The sequence below is a fragment of the Carcharhinus amblyrhynchos genome, chromosome 3 (genome assembly GCF_965287045.1).
Source record: "Carcharhinus amblyrhynchos chromosome 3, sCarAmb.v2.hapA, whole genome shotgun sequence".
Classification (NCBI taxonomy): Eukaryota; Metazoa; Chordata; class Chondrichthyes; order Carcharhiniformes; family Carcharhinidae; genus Carcharhinus; species Carcharhinus amblyrhynchos.
In genome coordinates this window covers 40825595-40843873 of record NC_137326.1, presented here as the reverse complement: position 1 = coordinate 40843873, position 18279 = coordinate 40825595, and the positions used below count along the sequence as shown (strand labels likewise).

The 18279-nt window shown below is 42.1% G+C and overlaps 1 protein-coding gene across 1 annotated transcript in view; it reads left to right on the top strand.

Annotated features, from left to right (window-relative positions):
- Positions 1-732: 732 nt before the first annotated feature.
- Positions 733-18279, top strand: part of LOC145339010 (FERM domain-containing protein 4B-like) — a 317833-nt gene continuing 300286 nt past the window's right edge. Inside the window, exon 1 of the mRNA XM_080183444.1 lies at positions 733-978. The gene's annotated coding sequence lies outside the window, so the exon portion shown is untranslated. The remainder of the gene's footprint in view (positions 979-18279) is intronic.

The window sequence follows — 18279 nt, the reverse complement described above, 5'->3', positions numbered from 1 at the left end:
TAAAGTCCACCACATTTATTTGGAATCACAAGCTTTTGGAGTGTTGCTCCTTCATCAGGTAGGAGCAGCGCTCCGAAAGCTTGTGGTTCCAGATAAACTCTTAACCTGGTGTTATGAGACTTCATATTGTGCCCATCCCAGTCCAACGCCAGCATCTCCATATCTTTGGAATGTGGGAGGAAAATGGAGCTCCCAGAGGCAACCCACTGCAGATACGGGGCAAACATGCAAACTCCACACAGACAGTGACCCAAGGCTGGATTTGGACTGGGCTCCCTGGGGTTGAGGCAGCAGTAGCAAACACTGTGCCACCTCTATTAATCAATGCATATTTTTGGCGTGTCTCAGAATTATGACTGAGTGATCGTAACCAAACTAAAGCTGAATTTTGTTACAGAAATTTGCATCAAACACCTGCTCTAATGTGCACGAATACTTGAGTTATTAGCATCGGATGCAGGCAAAAGGTGTTGCTTGCTACTATCGGTTCACCACAAGGCGTCTATTACGCGTATCTGGAGTTGATGCACGTTCAAGCACCCCTGGCTAGTGAAAGGTTTGCCTTTGATATGGCAGGAGTTCTGAGGGAGCCCTTACTACCACTAGGGACCTCCCTTGCCTCATTGTATTCCACCAGAGCTGTGCATCAGCTTGCGAGAAGGCAGTAATGTCACACTGGCAGTAGCAGCTGCAGGGGGTTGTGTGGTTGTAAAGGGAAAGCCGAGGCTGTGAGGCGTGGTGGGCGGTGTGTGAGTGTAAACAGCCTGGATATGCAGAGACAGCTTCCTGGCTAAAAAAGCAGAGCAGGCAAACAAGCTGGAGCCTCACATGTTGGGAAGGACTGAGGACAGGGAGAGAGAAAGTGAAGAATTAACACAAGGTTTTGTTGTGTATGGGAAACCAGTGTCCTGGGTGTTATCTGGAGACACGGTACAAAAAACGAAGATTGCACCGTAAACAAGGCGTCCGCAGAGAAAGGTAAGGTTTAATCTCCAACTGTGTATTTCATCGGATGTTCCTCTGCTAAATTTTAAAACTATGGTACACACAATGCACATAGAGTTTTCAGTGTGAATTATAGCCACGGACAGGGCTGCGGACAATTAGCCACTCAGTTCTGCAGCTATAGCCGGCTGAGATACTAAACTGTCTAGTCAGCACCAACCTTAAAACTGAAACAATGGGTTTAAAGTTCCGTTTGATTATGGGTCTGTATGTGGATAAACAAGGGGGTTCTTTACAATGGGCCAGCCTTTTGAACCACATATATTGAAACCTGGTTTGCTATGTGATAGTAGACTGTTTTCTTTTGTGTTTGTGTTGGTGATGCAAATTCAACACAAATACATCGGGCTATACTTTGTGCAGGAAAATATTCAGATTGATTTTAGCTTGTGGCGTGCTGATGTCAAATATACTCGTACTGGTCTTACTGTTTAGGATTCTGGTCTGAGTGAAGGATTTGAGTGATTCGTCTGTCTGACTGCAAAGGGAAAGCCATGCAGCCTCATCTGTGGGAATATAGTGGTATATTAAACAGACACAGCTGAACATGGGGTGGAGGTAGCTTAATGTTCCCACTTAAACAGGGCCAGCTGCAATATTAAAATCATCTAAATTTTGCTTGATTTTATTTATTTAAATTAGTCCTATTAATAATTTAGAGAAAATTTTGAATTCCCTTTACAGTGTGAAGCCATTACTTATTTACACGCTTGCTGGTGTGCATTGAAGGAGTGATTTTTAGCAAACATGAAGAGGTTCCCAATGTGTGTTGTGCAAAATCAGGTCCCTGTCTAGCTCTCAAATTGGAAAGCCGTATGATTATTATGGTAATACTCCAGGGACAGCTAAACGAGTTCTTTGTTTTAATTGCCAGTCTCAAAAAGGCACTGTGCACTTGCAATTGCATTTTCTTTGCAAGCACCTCTGTGATTAATTGCATCACTACATTCAATGAGTTTTGTACTGTTTACCTGAGGCACCACCAAATGCAGTCCCTATCCAGATTTTAACCAGAAGGTGCATGTCAGATCTTAACAAAGCATTGGCTGAGCTGCAACAAAAGTCTAATTTTGCAGTAACCTGGAGTCACAATATGTTTTTATCAATACAAACATGGCACATATTATTTGAATTATATCAACAATTAGTATTTGTACTTCTATCCAAGCAGTGAGGACTTGTATTTTTTTTACACTGCTGAAGAGTGGTGCATGGTTACTATAGGTTTGGATAACCATTGGAATATGTGTGTTCACAAGACTCAAAGGAACCACCTTTCTAACCCTACCATTGAGTATGTCTAGAAGATCCACAGTTCTCCATCTAATGATAAGCTCTTTCAGTGCAGATGTATAATTCTAATTAGACTAATGTTAATAAAATGTAGAGAAACCTCATCCTGCCAAGCATTAATCCATTAATTTCCTTCATATTCCCTCCATTTTAAAGATTTGTGTTAACTGAGAAGGATAAGATGAAACATTCATTAAACCAATGTTAACTGAAAATTATTGCAACCAACAAGAAAAATCAAAATAATCAAGAGTGAGGCCTGGTGTGCCTTTGTCACTATGAATTTTAATGAACAATAGCCTTAAAACCCAACACAGCAGAACAATGAGTTTGATGGTTTACTTATTTTTGGGTTTTTAAAATTCTCCTACTGCTTGCATTTGGTCATTAATCATTTTGCAGTGGAATGATCAGGACAGCTTTCCCAGAGACTATAGGAAGGCACTAAAACTGACAGCAGGTAACAAAATAGTCTAAAAACTCCTGCTAATGATGTTGGCAACCAAATGCTTAACACATTTGAAAGGCAATCCTTGGTCCTATATTTTAGTAGCGCTTATTTTAAATAGGTTAGTACTGCTGATAAAATAGGGTCATGATGTTCAAACAAATTACATGTTTATCTATTTATATCATCAAGAGTAATTTCTAGTCTAATGTATTCATGCATGTAAATCTCTCCTTTTACTTTGTTTTATGTTATTAGAATCTATGTAAAGGCTAGACAGAAATAATAAATGAAGCGATTTATGCAAGTTCATTAGAAGTGTAGCACAAAAAGCAATGGGCACTGAAAGCAAATTTATCAGGAACATTATGGTTGTGCAGGCGACTGAAGCATCTACACGTGGTGCTGGTGTGTTCCGATATACAGTCTGCCACACTGCTGATCGAGTTCCTGATCACAGCCTGGCTGAAGTTCCATGGAAAGAGTCATCCTGGATCACCCAGAGTAATTTCCTAATACTAACTCACAACGATATCCCTCAGGCCCCAGAACTATTGTATCCCACTGCCTCAGTAAGTCGTTACCTGTTAATACAGGATATGATTCAGAAAAAACCGAAAAGATGAGCCATGTAAGTCCCAACACAGATTACCATAATCGTGGTTTGTCGCCTGATAGAGCTTTTTTTCTGCGTTGCCATATAAAATTTCCACAAGTTTAAAGTTTAATTGTTAGTGTCACAAGTAGGCTTATATTAACACTGCAATGAAGTTCCTGTGAAAATGCCCTAGTCGCCACACTCTTGCATCTGTTCAGGTATGCTGAGGGAGAATTTAGCATGGCCAATGCACCTAACCAGCACGTCTTTCAGTCTGTGGGAGGAAACTGGACCACGCGGAAGAAACCCACACAGACATGGGAAGAAGGTGTAGACTCTGCACAGACAGTGACCCAAGCCAGGAATTGAACCTGGATCTTTGGCATGTGAGGCAGCAGTGCTAACCACTGTGCATTTTCCAAGTTTGAAATTATAAAATAGATGTTTGCTGTGGTGTTTTATTCGTTCAGCTGAAAGCATATGATACTGTTTTGTTCCAGAAATTTCTGAATAACTTGCATTCATGCAAGACCTTTAACATGGAAAGAAGGGGGAAAAAAACATGCATTTATATAGAACTTTCACAGCCTCAAGATGTAATGTGTTTTACAGCCAATATAGCTGCCTCACTGAGGTATAAGAAAGAATAGATGGCAAGTCATGGAGTGAGTGGGTTTCAGTGAGTCGTATTGGAGGAAAGGGAAGTTTAAATGGAGAGAGAATGTGTTGAGGGAATCCAAGAGAGTAATCAGTTGGTGTCTGCAGGCACAACTGCCAAATGTAGGGCCGCACAAGGATCTGGCATTAGAAAAACAGACAGTTTTAGGATTTGTGGGCCGGAGGAAATTACTGATTTAGTAGCAGTGAAGCTGAGGGGCATTTAAAACATAAGGAGACAAATTTTAAACTTAAAGGGGACTGGGAGTCAACCTCGTTCAGTGAGGATGTGTTGAAGGATAAGCAGCATAGTTCTGGATGAGGTGAAGTTTATGGAGAATGCAAGACTGGAGAAGTGCCACGTTACGTTTGCATCTTTTTATGTCATGACCTTTTGCTTTTGTGCTGGTGCTGGCACAGGCACATCTGGGATCAATGGCTCAGTATTGATGAAAACACACAGCTTGTTTGGAACATTCTCTGGCTGGCAATCCATTAGCTCAAAGTGGTATATGGAAAATAACCAGAATACTGTTTCCACGTAAAATAGAATTGTGCATTTTGTATTGCAGATCTGCTGCAGAAAGTGGCCTCATTATTAGAGAAGCTTCCATTAAAAACAGGAACAACAGAGAATGTTCAACTATTCTGATGTTATGATTTGCAACTTTCTTTTCACTCACTCTACCTTTGCCAATGGCTGGGAGAGGTCCTTCCTTACCTTCTAGTACAATGGGCTTGATCTTCAAATCAGGGCTAGGTCCTGATCCAGCGCTTCAACTGCATCACTTATGCAATGCTATCTTGAAATGTAAAATGCCCTAATTGGTTCCCAATTAGTAGTACTGGGCACAAAAGGCAAAAGCAAATGGCAGTCATGATGGGGCCTGGCTCTACCTTGTAAATAAGAGGAGGCAGAAACCTCATGATGCAAGAAAGTGGCACACAGCCAAATGAGAGAGAGTGCATGTGATTTGGCACAAGATTCTCCACGGCCCAAGACTTTTCACCTTCTAATAAAACCTTTAATTTCCATCTCTGCAGGGCCCACCGTGCACTTACGTGCATCAGATTCTTTGGGTTTCCTGATTTCCAAATTGAGATTTGCCTCCATGCCATCTTCGGCCTTTTAGCCAGCTTCTCAAGGAATCTAGCAGACCGCTAATTGGAGTTGTTCTAGATTCCCTTCCCACACCTCCTGCACAATCCCAAGGGGTCAGGATCAAGAAATGCCTTCTGGAAACGTAAGTTTCAAATCCCACCCCACACTCATTCCCAATCCTACAAGTAATTGAAAATCCAGCCCAGTGTTTTTGCATTTCCAAACTGTTCACATATTTGATATAGCATTTAATTCTATGTTGCCAAAAGAATTGTGCAAGAGTTTGGTTTTAACTAAGTCAGTAAACTAATTTTACAGCATGTCATATAGGATTCCTGTCACCTAAGGTTGATACAAAGGTGAACATGTCTTTGCAGTCACTTGAATAGATAGGGAAATATTGATAAGTAGAGTCCTGTTTTAAGCTGCCTTTATATTACGTTTTGACTACTGGTTCCTATGGGTATGGGATTACCAGTCGATGGCTGCACAATCATAAAATCACTGGCTGCCGGAAAGACCCAGCTCTAACCATGTCTCATTATATTTATTGCCTTGAAAGGTGTGAGTTTCATCCTCCTTATGGCTTAGGAATGACAAGGTTTTCATTTGTGAATTTTATTCATGAAATTGGCAGGGAGCGGACACCAAGAAGGTAGTCAAAACTGCTTTTGAAGCACTGTGTTCTTTTAAAAAAAGCATGTACCAAAAGTATACAAGGCTGGTATTGACTCAGATTGCTTGGGCACAGTTACATTTTCAGTCAAAGAATATGCTAGCAGGCTTGTCTCATTGATTGCTGATTACATTGCTGTTGTGCTGTGGTCTGGCTTATGTTCGCCAGAATCAATCTGTACAGCACAAAGACAAAAGGTCTGGAACTATCTGAGTGCTAGATCCTTGAAAGGAATAACTTCATCTGCTTTCCCAGCAGCTGCAAACAATCATTGTATTCTTTGCACTATAGCTGTGTTTCATATTGCAAAGAACAATCCATCATTCTGCAAAGAATAGTATTGCAAACTATGAAGTTGATAAAGGGAACGTCATAGGTTGGCAAGAGGCAGAACAGGCCCCAAACCCTTTGTCAGGAGTGTGGAGCTAAAGCCTGTCACCTGCAGTAATCAGCCAGCTATCCTGCCAAGAGGAGGAGGAGGAGGAATAGTGGGAGTACGAAAACCAAAAGGAGAAACAGAACTTGTACACGTGGCATGAGGCACCCAATGGTGTTGTATCACAGATTCAGATAGATCAATAATTGATTTATTCAACATTGCTGGGTCAAAATCCTGAAACACCCTTCCTAACAGCCTAGTGGCTATATCTACATCACATGGACTGCAGCGGTTCAAGAAGGCAGTTTACCACTTCCTTTTCTAGGGCAACTGGGGATAAGTAAGAAATGCTAGCTTAGCCAGTGACACTCACATCCCGTGAAAGAATATTGACCCGTGACTTCCTTGGAATGGTAATCAGCGCTGGACTGTCACTTCATAACGACTTCCTCGTGCTTGGATTCCAAAGTGCCTTCCTGGCCCTACCTTCCTGACGCAGGCCAGGTGAAAGTGAAAAAGTGAAGCAGGTTGGTGGCTCCAGCAGCAAAGTACAAAAAGCCAAGGAGGACGTGACCACTTTTTTCACAGCAGCAGCTGAGTAATGCAATTAAGTTTAAAGAGTCCATTGAAGTGGAGAAGGTAAGAAGGGTTTGGATATTGGCCAGGGGGAGGTCCAGAAATGGGATGTTGGATTGGACATGAGGGAGAGGGGTTGGGGCTGGAAGGGTGCGTTGCCTTGCACGTGGGGGGATTGGGAGGATGGTTAGGGGTCAAACTGAGCATTGGGGGCGGGGGTTGGACTTGGGAGCAGGGATCGATTTGGGATGCGTGTAGTTCAGATCAGCAGGCTGCAGTCAGGGTCAGTGGAATATCATTTGGGTAGGGAATGTTATTTAAGCCAGGGGTGTAATATCAGGAGAGGTCAGGTTAGGGAGTGGTTGTTTGGGTTGAGGGTTGGTCAGTACAGACGTTGGGAGAGGCCTGATATGTTGGAGGATCATTCGAGTTGGGGGTGTGTTTGGATTGCGGGGAGGTCAGGTAAGACATTGGGAGGGGTCGTACATGGGGTCGGGGCAGGCCAGGAGCAATTGTTTGGATCAGGGGTATCGTTCCGATCAAGGGGGGGGGGGGAGGAGGGTATTGATCAGTTCAGAGGCTTGTCATTCAGGTGCCAGTGTCAGATCATGTGGGTTCAGATCAGCGGGGGAGGCGGGGGGAGGGGGAGGGGTCAGGTCGAGTGAAGGGGTAGGGAGACGGAATCTCCTGCGAGTGGGGGAGTGGAGGATGATGAATACTGTAGCTGGCGGGGTGCATGGATGAAGGAGTGTTGGGGGGTGAAGGTGTCCAGTGGTAAAGTCTGGATCTTTACCACTGTTACACTGAAGCTAGAAGTGCCTTTTTTCCTTTTTTTTTCTTTGAATGTAAAACTGGCAGAAGCATCTGAAGTTAGTGATTTATGTCGTTTTGTCAGATAGTTTCCAGACCTGAGCAATTGTCCAGAGGAAGTTGGCTTTTCTCAACAACTGCCAGGTAAACCCTTACTTGGGAACTTCCAAGCAGTATTCCCCAGTGTATCTTTGGGGTATCCTCCCAAATCTGATGATGGGGAGCTCAGGAAGTTGTGGGCCATTGTTTTTAAAAAGCATCATGGCAGCTGGTACCGAATTGTGATAACAATACAAATAATCATAATTCATAATGTAGTTATAGACAAATACAAAGTAACTAAAGAATTGTATGGTTATGAATATTTAAGTATGCAAATATTTACAATATGTTGCAAAATGCAAGTCTCCATAATGTACAGAAAGGAATGGGTTGCATGAAGGGACCACTTCAAAGGCCAGATGAGCCATAATAGCTTCCTCCAACACTCCTGTAAACTATTGGTGTACCTACACAACAACTACAGCAATGATTTGGAAGATTAAAAAAAACAAATACAATAACTGCATAAATACCCCTGACAATGTAATGCGCATTTAGCCTGTCAGTGTGAAATTAATATTAGCGATGTAAGCCTACTTTGTTCACAACTTACGAAGTATTGCTTTTTTTCTGGTAATATGCAAACTGTCATTGTGTGATTGTACTTGGTTGTACATTGTTGTGCCTGGAGACAGGGAGGAACAGGAGACGGTACCCATGATTAGGAATCCACTTTATTAATTGCAGTTTATGTCCACACCAGATGATTTCATAAAGAATAGCAAAACAGAAGTTTGTGTCAAATTCAATGAACCTGTGCATGACTGCAGCCTGCATTCACAATACCTCATATTCTGGTGTTTAGAAATGTCCCGGTGTGCTATGCTCCATGTGAAAAGATTGTAGTGGTGGAGGCTGATTGTGGGGCTATAGCAAAGATAAGTGAAGAGAAGGAGTTAACCAAAAATTCCACTGGTCCTTAGCAGTCATACTTGGAAAATCAGTAGGGCTATTAGACGTGATAACATGTTATTTTGCTTGTCTTCCTTGACAGCTCTTCCCAGGATTGCTGTTTATTTTGTGTTGTTTCTTATTTATGGAACGAGCGGCCCAAAATTGGGTAATTGCTCGACTCTTCAATCATGGCAATTTTCTGGTTATATACAGTGACTAAAATAACAGAAATAATGGGAGCAACGTTGCCAACTGAGCCAAACTATGAATAGACTGAGGCAAAAGAATTTCCTACACACCACCTTGCAATTATATAACTTCTTTAACATTTCCAGGTGCTTCGGAGGAGACTAAACAGACTCACAGCCAAAGAAAGAAATTAAAGAAAGAACTTACGCCTTTTGTGATCTCCAAATTTGTTTACAGGCAATGACATACCTTAAGTGGAGTCACTGTAATAACGCGTGGGACTAAATGTTCTATCAAAGAGGTGGGTCTAAGAAGGGACTCAGCTAAAGAGAGAAAATTGGGGTGGTTTAGGGAGGGGATTGTAGTTCTTAGGATCTATACGGCTAGAGACCGCCAATAGTGGGACAAAGAGACTAGGCAATTCATAACTGATAAAGAAAAGAAAGACTTGCACTTTATCATACATTCCATGAGTCTCAAAGTGCTTTATGGAAGTATTTTTCCAGCATACTCACTTTTGTAATGTAGGAAAGGTGGCAGGTAATTTGCATCCAGCAAGCTTCCAGAACCTGCAACATGTTAATGATGAGGTGTTTTTGTGATATTGACTGAAGGAAAAATTTTGACCAGAATTCCACCCCATTCCCTTCTTTGAAATGATGGTGTGGGATCGTTTGTATCAATTTCAGAGAGTAGATAGGGCATTGGCTTAACATCTTATTGAGAAGACAGCTAACCATGCAGTACTCCCTCAGTTTTGCATTGGATCATTAGGATGGGAAAATAAATGATTGCTGGATAGGTAAGAATAGAAGCAGTGAAGACAGTTGGCTCAATTGGAACAGGGGAAGGAGCTTTGGAGGAGGAGGGTGTGGTTGACCTTGTCAAAAGTCACAGAGGTCAAAAAGGATGAGAAAGGATAGTGTATCAGTTTCAGAGGGTGTCATTTGTGACTTTGTTTAGTGTGTTTTCAGTGCTGTGGCAAAAGCAGAAACATGATTGGAGATTTTCAAACATGAAGCTATGGGAAAGATTGGCATGGACAGATAACTCTTTTTCAGGGGTAGTAAATAGGGGTTGGAGATGAGGCAGTGGTTTACATGGACATAGGGTCAAGAGTGGGATGTAAAGAAGTGGGGAGATGTTCACGGTAACTAAGTAGAGGAAGCCCTCTGCAATGTCTCCTACCATGGCCCCTGGAGAGGAAGTTGGATAGTTAGCAGTGAGTTGTCATTGGAAAAAAGTTGCAATCCCTTTCTCTTCATGGTTACTTTTAAGGAGAGTTTAACTGTGTGGGATATTTAATGTGTACAGTTTTTATCTGTCTACAATTAAAATAGCAAGTCTATTCTTAGTAATTATTTTTGAGACTTCTATTTGTTAAATTGGACAAACACACAGCAGACAAGAAGGATGAGCTTCATCACCACATAATGAGTTGCAGCTCATTATGGTGTGGATTCATTCATTTTTGTGGAAAGTGAATCCCACAGAATTACAGGGCTAACTTTCTCTTTCAGTGAACGCAGGAGTTGAGCAGAGTTGGATCAAGTGTATGCCGATGCAGTCTGGCACTGTGCAGTAAAAATAACTTTCTGAACTTCTAATTTTCTAGACATTCCAAGAAGACTAGGTATTGCAGTCGATCAGCTTCCTGCCTTTCAACTGTGGACCCATGGTTTAAATGTAGACCAGAATGATGGATAAGAGATTCTGGGGAGATCTGTATTGCGTAGACTTATGATTCTGAGTCAGGGTTCGTGTTCTGTCCAATCCATTCCTTCCATGTTTGTGCCTTCAGGGTCAGAAGCTTAAAAGTAAGGCTGACACGCACTGTTCAGTGATCCCAAAATATTCTATAAAATGAAAATCTCTTCTCTTTGTTTGACAACATAACACAATTAAGAGTTTAATATTAAAAGGAGAAATAAGAGTGATTGCCAAGGGGAGTCTCAATTATTGGTGATGGGATAATGTGTACAATGATTCTGGACAAGGTACGGAAACAAACAACGGAATGAACTCTTGAGTGGTGGCCTTGGAAATTGTAATGGTGGATAAATGTCAGCATTTTGTGTGCTGCCTGTTGGGGTCTATAATGCAGGACCTATTTAGCAGCAGCCTATCTCTGAGATCCATTTATTTATTCTGTCTCAGAGTGAGTGCATCACTGGCTAGGTCAGCAGTTATTGCCCATCCCTAATTTTCCTCGAGAAGGTGGAAGTGAGCCACTTCCTCGAGTGACTGCAAAAAGGGAGTTCCAGGATTTTGACCCAGTGATGGTGAAGGAATGGTGCCAAGTCAGGATGGTGTATGACTTGGAGGAAAACCTGCAGGTGTGGTGTTGCCATGCATCTGCTCCTTTGTCCTTCAAGATGGTAGAGTTTGGAAGGGGCTGTTGAAGGATTCTTGGTCAGTTGCTACAGTGCATCTTATATATGGTACATATAGCTGTTACTGTGTCTCGCTGGTGGATGGAGTGACAGTCATACCGGCTGCCATGTCCTGATTGGTGTTAAGTTTCTTGAGCGTTGTTGGAGTTACACTTATCCAGGAAAGTGGAGAGTATTACATTACACTGTGACTTGAACCTTGTAGATGGTGGACAAGCTTTGGGGAGTCAGGAGGTGAGTTACTTAGCACAGAATTGCCAGCTTCTGATCTGCTGTTGTAGCTGCAGTCTTTAATTAGCTGATCCAGTTCAGTTTCTGGTAACCTCAGGATATTGATAGAGGGAAATTCAGGGACAGTTATGCTATTGCATGTCAAGGGGAGATGGTTTGATTCTCTCTTGTTTGAGATAATCATTGCCAGGCACTTGTGGTTTGAATAATACTTATCTTAAAGTATGCCTTCTAGTAGCTCAAACAATTGTACTTTTCCTTTGTGGGGAGGCATTACCCTTTCAAAACCATTGTAGAGTAGTCTGTGTCTGTAGATGGGAAGGCTGTCGGAAGCTCTGCAGGTCATATCAAGTTCAGTTGACATCCTCATATGAAGAGGAAAGGATTAATAAAGTACTCTTGAGTCTCGAGGCTAGCCTGGTACATTTAGCCTTAAAGAAAGTTGCAAATATGCTACAGCACAAAATTATTTAAATTATTGCAGATATTTTAAGAGAAATTTTAAACAAACAAAGAGGAATTTTAACCCTCACAGATGGGTGGACTGAGGTGGGTGTGAAGTCAAACATTTGAAAATGATCAAACTCATGTTCAATTTTGATTACAGTTTTTACAGAGGTGGATTAGAGATGGGATGGGGATGCAGTTGGCATGGAAAGACTAGCCCAGTCCTGGGAGGCATGCTCGCTCAGTTAAATCTTTTCAATAAGGTTGCATGCCTTCATTTTGGCAGGATTTTTATTTACAAATCATGATGGCCAGGTTTCCCAAGCTTCTGGAATTTCTGAAAGTAAAAAGCAGCAGGAAAGGCAAGATCTAAGAAGTAAATTACCTTTATTGCACTGCTTGTGGGCCAGAAGCAGCAGGACTGTTTCCCCAAGGAACAACCTTAAATCCATGTAATTGGATACCTGCAAAACCTGAAATTAATTTCTCTAGGATGACTAAGAAACAGGTTTTCCATTTACTAATCTTTCCCCTTTACTGCCACTCACTTCTCATCCCTAATAATTGAGGACATTGTGGGAATTAGGGTATGCGCAATCCAGCTCTTAGGGACCAGACTCTGAAGCCACGGTACAAACTGTCAGTCTCACTCCAGAACCACAAGAGTGGTTTATGTGGGAGATAGATTCACAATGCAGTGCAGTGTGTTCTTCTGAAATTGGCAGTCAATCTATATTGTTGCCATGGAGTATCAAAAGGAGCTTTCACCTGTCTGGGGAATGCTTGTTGCTGATATCAGGCAGACACACACATCACCTCTAACACTGGCAACCCTTACTGGGAAAGATATCATTCACCTATGGATGTCAGGGGAGAACAGGTTTGGATTGGCGTATTTTGTTTCTAAATTCCCCACCGGTATCATGGACTAAATACAAGCAGAGGGAATGCCGCCTGGGCAAGGCACTGGACAGTTTTTGGCATCTGCAAATTGTAGTATTCCAGCTGCTTATCAAATCTTCTGTGTTTCACAATGTGATGTTTTAAACCTTTGGTAGTTCATAAGAATGGGTTTAAGGAGCAAAGCCACTTTTCAATTTTTAATTAAAAAAGAATAACTTTCAGAAGAAAAAGCATCCGTGGTGATGAGCCCTGCCACATTTTCATTTTATTAAGGTATTTGCAGATCGACTGCACACACTGAAAATACTAAGATTACAAAATAGTTCTATGCTCACTGAGTAAGCTGAGAGAAATAAAGTTTCCTCAGAAATACACTGAGCCATAAAACATTGGAACATGTCCTGCTCAGCTTTGGGTAGTGATTTAGTCATATTTATTTCCTGTTAGCACCCACATCCTGTTTTACTACCACCTGGGATAGAAACGGTTTAAAGTTTATTTATTAGTGTTGCAAGTAGGCTTACATTAACACTGCAGTGAAGCTACTATGAAAATCCCCTAGTCACCACTCTGTTTTGGTATACTAAGGGAAAATCTAGCATGCCCGATGCAGCTCCTTTTTTTGGGCTGTGGGAGGAAACTGGAACACCTGGAGGAAATCCATGCACACACGGAAAACATGCAGATCCAGCACAGACAGTGACCCAAACCGGGAATCGACCCCGGGTCCCTGGTGCTGTGAGGCAGCAGTGCTAACCACTGTGCCACCCGAACACCTTCAAAATGCAGCTATTTCATTATTTTTAGCATGATATCACTGATTCTTACCATTGTCAATAAAGTTATCCTAAACAAACAAACAAACTATATACAAATGTCAAGTTGTTAAGTATTTTTCCCTTTTAAACAGTCATGAGATTGTTAGACATAAAGTGATGGAGGTCTGAGTTCTGTAAGGTTAAAATCTAATATTTCATTCTTTTATGGTGTATACTAAGTGTAATGTTTAAATGAAACAATAGAATAGCTACCACATAGAGTTCCTAATGATAGAAACTGCAAAGACCAGCAAACATTTGCAAGGAGAATGTTCTTGGTGGTTGGAAAGAGTCACATGATGCTCACACAAATGATTGGAATGTCCAACAAACATAATAGGCACAATCTTACTGGCCATTCATGCCACACTCCTGCTGTAGTGAAGTCGGAGAATTTAGCAGCCAGTCAAATCTCCGTTCATTGCAGTAGGATGGGAAAATCCAGCCAGTATGAGTGGTCGGAACATTCTGGCCAATGACATTACACCATCCAGAGAGCAATGGATTAAATAAAATTGAGCATAATGGTGATTTACAACCCCAGATGTTTCAAAGATATCACAGAGACATCTAAGAGACATCTGAACAATTTGTGTACAGCAGTGAATCTTGAGACTAGTTCACCATTTTAAAATTACAGAGTGTCATTGTGTTTAATATTTTGGCACCATATATTTTTATGACTCTTACTCTGTCGTGATGCCATGCTTCAGTATTGTTGCCATTTGAAGACATATGGCTTAAGGGTATATTGACTTTACATTGTAAGATGTGAATGAATAATGGGCTTAAAGATAGGGCTTGCAAATGAATTGAATCTTTGACTTTAGATCTTGAAACCTCAACAAGTACATAAAAGATCCATAAATCTATTAGATTATGGGGGTCATAAATTGCAAATGACATAATTCTCTCATTTTCCTATGCTCCAACATAACATGCTTCTGATGATAAGCTGTGTTAATGTAGAATTGATCATTATTTATATTCTTTTGAGTACTACATCAATAACTTTTTATGAATTTTGCTGATCATGTTGTGACCCTTGAGCTGACAGCGAAGTTTGTAAAGAAAACGCAATGCTCGGGTGCAAATTAAAACATTTTTTTTTTCAAAATTAAGAGTAGATGTGTAGATTGGAACCTTATTCTAAGAATTAAAAGACTGTTATATTACTTAAATTACACACTCAAATTACACACTAAATGACATCTTCTGAACACTTTGATTAGGTTGCGGTGTGTACCACATTTCTAGGTTCCTATCACTTTTTTCCAGCTACATCTTCAACTTTGTCCTTCAAAGAAAATTAGTCGGTTCTCAGCTTTAAATACATCTGTGCTTCAGTCAAGGACAAAAGTAGCTTTAAGTAAAGCCAACCTGTTTGCTGCTTATTTTCTGCCAGTGCTTGCACTGTAACTTGCTAAACCTTGGTTGGAGTTTTCCAGCCCCTTCCCACTGTGGTCCCATCGACAAGCCTCCAGGACAAGCACCCAAGCCCGCAGCAGCTCTCTGTTTCAACTGCGGATGTAATGCTGCAAGGCGGTGGCAAGGTCGCCTGTGTCAGCTTCCCCGGCAGTGTTACAGGCCAGCCATGCAAAACGTTGTAAATATCAGCGGGACTGGAAGATTCCACCAGCGGCCAATGGTGAGCCACCACTGCCACTGGAAAACATGCAGGGGGGGTGCTGGGAGGGTGGATGGGATGGTGCTGGAGGCTAGAAAATCCTGCCCCATGTCTTGCGGGTATTCCTTTTGGATTCTGATGAAAGGATCCTATTTTGGGAAAACTAAATCCAAGAAGCCAAACTAAGTTTCCTTTATAAGAACATAAGAAATAGGAGCAGGAGTAGGCCATCTGGCCCTTCGAGCCTGCCCCGCCATTCAATAAGATCATGGCTGATCTGTCGTGGCTCAGTTCCACTTTCCGGCCCTCTCCCCATAACCCTTAATCTCCTCTCTTATCAAAAACCCATCAACCCGCTTCTTGAAAATATTTAGCGAGGCAGCCTCCACCACTTCAACGGGTAGAGAATTCCAGAGATTCACCACCCTTTGAGTGAAGAAGTTCCTCCTCAACTCCGTTCTAAAACGCCCCCCCCTTTATCTTGAGGCTGTGCCCCCTAGTCCTACTGTCTTTTTTGAGTGGGAAGAGTCTCTCCACCTCTATCCTATCCATCCCATTCATCATCTCATACGTCTCAATGAGATCTCCCCTCATTCTTCTAAACTCCAACGAGTACAAGCCTAGTTTATTCAGCCTCTCCTCATAGCTCAACCCCCTCAACTCCGGTATCAGCCTAGTAAACCTCCTCTGCACTCCCTCCAAGGCCAAAATATCTTTGCGCAGGTGCGGCGCCCAAAACTGCACACAGTACTCCAGCTGCGGCCTCACCAATGCCCTATACAGCTGCAGCAAGACCTCCCTACTTTTATATTCAATCCCCTTCGCTATGAAGGCCAGCATCCCATTCGCCTTCCTGACCACCTGCTGCACCTGCAAGCTGGGTTTTTGCGACTCATGCACAAGGACCCCGAGGTCCCTCTGCACCGTCGCCTGCTGCAGTTTTTCGCCATGTAAGTAATAGTCCTTCCTACCATTCTTCCTACCAAAGTGGACCACCTCACACTTGCCAACATTAAATTCCATTTGCCATTTCCTGGCCCATTCGCCCAGCCTATCTAGATCCTTCTGCAGACTCTCCACACCCTCCGCACAATTTGCCGTTCCCGCAATCTTGGTGTCATCCGCAAATTTCGACACCCTACACTCGGTTCCCTCCTCCAGATCATCTATATACATGGTAAAAAGCTGAGGCCCCAGCAGCGACCCCTGGGGCACTCCACTAGTCACCATCCGCCAATCCGAATAGCACCCGTTCGGATAGTTCTGAGAGTATTGTGTCATGTCCAGTAAAGGCATGTCATATTCATAAGTTTAAACATGTACTGCATTCAGTGTATATTTTTCTGGAACTGCCTTTTCTTTTAAAGATTAACATTTAACATTTCAAAGATGGCTGCTGAGTGTCAAGTGAATTTTGCAATTTCTGCACGTGCACAGAGTGATTTTGAGTCTCCTGAAGTTTCCTTTTTAAATAGCCGGGGGTCTGGGGAGGGGCACGCACGCGTGGCCTCTTCCCCTGCTGTATGCCCCCTAACCCTATATATTTCCCATGGCTAATACATCTAACCTACGTATCCTGGGACTCGGGCCAATTTAGCATGGCTGATCCACCTAACTCGCACATCTTTGAACTGTGAGAGGAAACCAGAGCACCAGGAGGAAACCTACTCAGACACAGGGAGAACGTGCAAACTCCACACAGCCACCCCAGGGCTGGAATTGAACCTGGGTCCCTTGCACTGTGCCACCATGCTGTCCAGTGGAAATCCATTGATTTTGTGGTTGGATAAGTCCACAATAGAAGCCATACTGCTTGCTCAATCTGAGTTGGGGAAGAACAGAATCTATCATAACTCCACTCACAGGGCTCCAACTGACAGAACTATGTTAGATAAAAGATGCTAGATTCTTAGGTTTCTTGCTGACATTAAGAAGTTAAATGTCAAACTGACTTGTGTATAAACTTCAGTTTTAAAAAGGGAGCAAGTATATGGCATGCAACATCAATACAGAAAAATGCCTTCAGCAATATTGTAGTATAATGAGTTTTGATCTGCTATGCTGTACTTAGGCATTGAGAGTTTACTGTCATTTCTATTTCACTATCTATCCTCTGCGCCAGCACTGTTTTAACATGGTTCAACCTAGGTTTTGAACCCAACTAGACCAGTTATTCCAAGAAAAAATGTAAACATGGTTCTTTGATGCTAAATCTAGCACGGTTAGATTTTCACTGCTATTAACTCATCATGATTATACTCTTGCCAAGGCTGTCAAAAAGGTGTCATCACCCAAGGTTTCACACTATAAACACAAATTAAAATGATAGCATAAATAAAATGGAACACGTAATCAGTGCAAGCTTCATACTTCTTCAAACATGTAGGTTATGTGAGATTTTATTAGCTCGTCCTCATTACTTTTAATTACAATGGATGTTGGCAAGCATACAAAGGAACAACTCTTATAGCATCTTGTTGCCTCTCTCAGAAACTGCTCAGGATACTTTGTGCATAACAAATTACCTCACAATGCAGTGTAGTTGTTATGTTGACATGGTGAATGTATACCTTTCAATGATGGCAATGCAAGTCTGGTTTCTGAAATGGTGAGTCACCATGTGTTCCTAGCTTCAGGCTAAATGCCAAGCCAAAATGGGTCAAGTGTGCACGCTAGTAAGAAAATTTCTTACTTGTTGGCTTCTGTAGACTTCCTTCAAGAGGATCCAGCAGCCAGTAAATTGTAAACGAAATGCTGTGAAGGCCGCTTTGCAATATAACCTGATAAATTCCTTCGCCACCAAGTTGCTGCTGCTTATAGTGTAAACACCGCACCAGGCACCAGTTAACAAAAGGCAGCAATTCAAAGGGTTAAAAAGACGGCTGATCATGTTTTCTATTGTAAAACGTTGCATTTTGCGGTGTTCACTATCGTCAGAGTCTCAGGAAGATTTTTTAAAAATTCTTTCATGTCGTGTTGGAATCGCTGGCAAAGCCAGCATTTGTTATGTAGCCCTAATTGCCCTTCAGCTGAGTGACTCACTGCTCCATTTCCATGGGCAGTTAAGAGTCAGCCTCATTGCTGTGGGTCTGGAGCGCATGGTACCCCTGTAATGCCATCCGATTTTATAT